The 5,871-nt window shown below is 30.7% G+C and overlaps 2 protein-coding genes across 2 annotated transcripts in view; one reads left to right on the top strand and one right to left on the bottom strand.

Annotated features, from left to right (window-relative positions):
- Positions 1-4,330, bottom strand: part of LOC102671353 — a 38,000-nt gene extending 33,670 nt beyond the window's left edge. Inside the window, exon 1 of the mRNA XM_006612495.2 lies at positions 3,915-4,330. The gene's annotated coding sequence lies outside the window, so the exon portion shown is untranslated. The remainder of the gene's footprint in view (positions 1-3,914) is intronic.
- Positions 1-5,871, top strand: part of LOC102674164 — a 52,006-nt gene that overhangs the window by 37,829 nt on the left and 8,306 nt on the right. The gene's annotated exons all lie outside the window — the stretch shown is intronic.

Below are 5,871 nucleotides of genomic sequence, written 5' to 3'. Positions count from 1 at the left end.
TTTTTTTTTTTTTTTTTTTTAATATGAAAAAGTAACCAATATTTGAATTTCAAATAATTCTGCTTAACATTATGTCAAGTTTTTTTTATTTATTGGATCTTTTATCATTTTATTCTTTTCATTGCCCAGAGAGGAAGAAATAGTCCGGTTTGAATTACGAAACTATTGTAGATATTTTTTTCCCAATAGAAATCTATATCCCGACAAGCAGCTTTTATGATTATACGCGTGATATGGTATCTAGGTATGGTACTGACAATAGACCTCGATCGCAACCCTCCCACAAGCCGATATGTCTTGCTGACAATTTAGCAGCGTGATTCGAATGATACTGTCGATACGACAAACTGCTCGGGGAACATGAGATGCTAGCAAATTGGCGGCAACTATGTCGCCAGATGTACCGCAAATTGAGGTTAATTAAAGAGGGAAATGTAGCGTGGTAATACGGTCATGATACATTTAAATGCATTTATATTCTTAATGGACATTAAGAATGTCGTGTTCGTGCACGAACTCAGCTATAATGCACAATATAACACGATAAAATATACAGGATAACTGGAAATTAAATGCACTAATTTGATATACAAAAGTATTTAGATATTTAAATTTTACATATTTCTTTCGAAGTATCAAAATTTTAATTAATTTTAAATTTAGCAAACAAAAAATCTATTTATTATTATTTATTTGAAAATTGTGCTTGCTACTAAATGATATAATTTAATAAATTATAAACATTAAACTTTTACTTTAATTTAAATTATTAAAAATATTTGAACAAATTTTCACAATTTTACTTTGAGTCAATTTTATTTCAATCTGCATAGGGAAGATACGAATGTCCAATGATACTAAGAACCCAATGATACACGTAGACTCTACGATAAACAGAAAAATCAGAAAATGAATGTCACTCACATTTCAACACTCATACATCAAACTATCCGTTTATTCATGTATGTATACGAAATGAAAAAGAAAAAAGAAAAAAATTGAGATAGTTTTCTATGGGCGAAATCGAGTCTTTCGAGATCCCGCGAAAAATATGCGTGTCATAGTATCATCACGAAACCTATTCTGACACGATAAAACACGACATCGCGAGTTGCTCACATGTGTCAAAGCCTGTATTCTCTCTTCTTTTTCTCTCGCACCCTCTTTCTCGCGCGTAATATGATTCCATCACGGCAATGGCAAATATTGCACGCAATTTCCCCTCAAATTACTCTCGTGTAACTTAATTCGCTAGCGATGGTGAAGCGCGTCAACCCTCTTTTTTTCTTTCCATCAACGATAATTTCTCTCACGGTATCGGTCACACAGATACGCTTTTTTGTCTCGGCGAATATTCGATGTTCATGTCTAGAACTGAAATCGATTCTATCAAGAACTGAAATTTTACCACGTTCTTTTCATACCGCGATTATGATATCATAAAAATAAATCGTATGTAATCTATATCAAATGAATGTAGATTTTAAGAAAAAATACAACGTAATTTATATAAATAATTCCCATGTGACTTGATAAATTATTTTTTTATATAAAATCAAAAGAATAATTAATCGATTGGTAAAAACATTTATAGGAAGATTTCAATAATTCTAAATATGTATTTATTTTTGCCATTTGCGGATAATAAATGCAATGCCATTCAGTTAAATCGTGAGATCAACAAATCTATGGTTAAAGTCTCTCAATCTCATATGTTACCACAATCAAATATCATTTATCGTTAACGCAATGTGGTTTATTCCATTAAATTACTAACCTTCTATGAAAATTAATTCAATGTCTCTTGTAAATGCTATCTATTGAATCGAAGTTAAAACATTTGCTCTTCGAACATTGAAATTGCTTGGAAATTTTGAAGAAAAATTTCTTAAAAACATTATATTGTTGCGCACATTAAAAAAACAAGTTGTGATTCATTTTACAGACATATTTAATAATCAAAAAGAAATACAACTACTTCTTCATTGTTCTCATTTTCGTCTAAACTAGACGCAATTGAATTTATAAATTACCGAAGGAATAAAGAAAAAAAAATGATATCCGGATCGACGTATTTTTCTCCACTTATTTGCTCCTGAGGGTTATTGCAACATCACAACGCCTACTCGATATTCTTTAATGAATTAACACACAAACATGCAGAAAGTGACGTATATAGCTCAAAAAAAATCGTTAATCATCGGTTATTTCACGGAGCCCTATTCGTAATAAACGTACATTAGTTTTCATATCAAGAAGTTTAAACCTTGTTGCGCAAAAAGCTGAGAGACTACGTAGTATGTCAATGTGCATAATCTAAATATATAATATAGTTTTTATGGAATATGCTATCATCCATTAAATATATGTTTTCTTTTAAAAAATTGTTAAAAGAAGTAATTATTTTATAGAGTATCATTACATATAAAGTATTACCATATAGATAGATCTTTTTGTATTTTAAATAATTTATTTTAAAATTCTAAATCAAATATACTGAATATTTGTTATTACTCAAATAATATAAAATTCAATATAATTTACTTAATTTTTTTGCTTTGCTTGAAATTAACTAACATAAAGAAATTCGTATTTTTATAAGACAACTGGAGATGAAATACGTCACATAAATAAAGAAATTTTATTTGAATATAAAACAGAGACTATCATAATATTTATACATTTCTTTTTTAATGATTAATTACATTTTATATTAGATACTTAAGAAAAAAAATTAAAAAAAATAAGAAAAAAATATGAATATAAATAAATTAAAATTTTAAAAGAAATTTTGATGATACATCACATTTTATGTTTAGCTATCTTCAGAGCTATTTTCAATTCCAACAAAAGATTCGATTTCTCATATAAAACTTAAAACTACTTTCGAACTATCGATCGAAATGTGTACTCAAAACGTTGGCAAAGTTCCTTCTAATGAATTCTTTCCACTCATGGGATTTGCTGCCTGTAATTCGAGATGCAGATCGATGTCTGTTTTCAATAAGAAAAATAACGTGTAAAAAAAATCGAAATATGGGGGATTTGAAAAACATATTAATTGTTTTCATGAATCATTTATCAAAAAGTTTTATGTCTCAAATATATTAAATGCAATTAGAAATTCTTCAAATTTGAGAAAAAAAAGATAAAGAAAAATATTAAAAACACATTGTTTGTTGTTAAAAAATAAAAAATATAAAAATATTAAAAAATTATTTTTAAATGAATTAATAATAAATTTTAACAAATACAAATTTTATTGATTTTCTTTATAAAGTATTTATATAAGAAATCTTTTATGAAAGTATGCTCAATAATGATTTCGATCTTCTTATTCTATAGAAAATCGATACTTAAGACGTATGGTTCATCGAGAAAGACCGTCTAGCAAGCATATTATGTTAAAAAGAAACGACCAGCCACGATTCGTGGATAGAGGGTGAAAGAGAGAAGCCGATAGAGTCCATCGATCGTCGACAGCAAACACGCGCGCGCTTGCCGAAAAAAGGATCTGAAAACTCATCTCGATAATAATCGAGAGAATTATGATTGTGTTTCTATAGCATTTTTGTATTTTACACTAACGTTTTATAGAAAAATTCGATTCCAAATTGTAGGCGCGAAATAAAATACTCAATAAGATATCTATAGAGAGAAAGAGAACAGTAAATTACAGGGCGGGTCTTGTCGAGGAAAATCGATGAGGAATATACGGAGAGAGTATAGAAACGAAGCACGATAGTATTCTAGGAACATTCATTTGTCGCGTCTTCATCGACGACGCGCGATCACTTCCGCTACTGAATCCCGCGCACATAAAAGAGCCACCATTTTCACGCTCGTGATCAACATTAACAGTTATAAACAAGAAGAATTTGAAGGAAATAAAACAAATAATAAATATTACATACCTCGCGCCGTCTCGAAGATATATACGTTTTCTTCTGTAACTTATTTCCCAGGAGCAACCCGATGACTCGGTGATCCTGCTGACGTTTACGTATGTATGTTGACACACTCAATGGTGCAGGTGGTGGTAACAACGACGTTGGTAGTAATTGGTAATGGTGATGTAGTAGTGATGATGCTGGTAGTAGTTGAAGATACGAAAAAAATATATACGTGTAACGCGACTGCGCCACTGGACCGAGTGAAACTGGCTCGAAGCGAGTCTACCGACTACTAAAGCGACGTGGTATAAACCGTGTGCGTTCTCGTCGCGGTGCTACCGTGTACTACGTGTTGCTGCTGCCAGAGCCACTACCGCTCTATCCGTTCCACAACCCGACCTCTTCCCTCTTCTGCGTGTGCCTCTCTACTCTTTACCATCCCTCCGAATCCACGCAACCTTCGTACAAGCAGCGGCGCGGGGTTGCCGCTACCAACATCGCCCCATCGTTTCGCAGCGCTGAAGGATATTTTCAAACGTATACCTGCAGAAAACCGTTACTATTTTGCATCGTTGCTCTCGGTTTTATTCTATAGTTATAGAAATGATAAATATTGTATCGCTTCCAGATAATGTAGCTAATCATTTGTAATGATAGGATTAAACAAAAAGAGATGAAGCCAAGTAGAAAAAAAATCGAAAGTAATCTAGAGAGTAAATATGGATTAATGCCTCAAGATGAATATATGAAATTAGTAGAGGTTTTTGTCTGATTCGTTTAAAGGATTAATATTAATAGAGAGGCAACGATTATTATGGTTAGAAACACATATAAATTTATATTGTATGAGAAAAATATAAATCGATAGAAGTGAAAATACAAATAAAATAAAATATTATAAGTGATAGTACAAAAAATATATAAGATTTAAATTGAGAAATTTAATTCATGCTGTTATATTTTATAAATTTATTTTTATCAATATAATTACGTTAAATTTTTTTTTATTATTTAAAATTATTTAAAAAGTTATAAGTAACTTTACTTACAATATATTTTGTATAATATGATCATATCTGTTAAAATACAAAATTATTCAATTTTTATGTTTATTTATTGAACAAGAAATAAAAAAAATAAAAGCAATTTCAAATTATATTACCAAAAAAGTGATAATATATTTTAATTAATGTCGTATTTTCTATGTAAACCATGTTACTATCATTTGTAAATGTAAATTTGCCACGACACACATACATTACCTGATAACTTGTCTCTCGTATCTAGCAAACGATTAATCTCTGTAACGTGGTGATTAAACTACGACTGTGTGGGCAAGAATATCGATTCAAACGAATCAGATGCAAAACATATACGATGTTCGTGTGTGTGCAAGTACTTACATGAGTCGAGGAACGGTTAAACCGTTATGGGGACAAAAAAAGCGCGCTAACCAACTTCAATGTTGACCAATAGTCGTGGCACGTTCTTGTTCAACCTACACAGAAGTGAATACCTACAGATAAGTGAATTCTGGTAAAATTTTTTGTCGTTTAATACCTTGACTTCAAAAGTCAATAGGAGAAGGAAAAACAAGAGAATAACTAGATGAACGGAATGCTCATACCATATATTGCGCGAGTATGTTTTACTAGTATCCTCCTTTTCTTGGAATAATAACAAAGAACAAGTTAGATCTTCTTCCTTGCCATGCTCATATACATTTGTTAGTTCCTTAATTGCCAACAGAAGTGGTTTCTCGCTCACAGGGCACCTCTAGATTGATCTCTTTTTAACTTATATACTGAAATGCTTCGACCTTCCATACAATTCAGTTTCACAATCATGAGACGATCAGAAGAAAAATCGCACAATGGTTCATTGCTCTGATAGAGTTTAAAATTTCTTAATAATCAGAAAGTGAATTTAAAACAAATATGATTTTACGATTTTGTTATGGATATATCTTAGATATTTC

Source organism: Apis dorsata, unplaced genomic scaffold (genome assembly GCF_000469605.1).
Source record: "Apis dorsata unplaced genomic scaffold, Apis dorsata 1.3 scaffold_113, whole genome shotgun sequence".
Taxonomy (NCBI): domain Eukaryota; kingdom Metazoa; phylum Arthropoda; class Insecta; order Hymenoptera; family Apidae; genus Apis; species Apis dorsata.
Note: the sequence above shows the minus strand (reverse complement) of the source record. Positions and strands in the feature narration are given on the sequence as shown.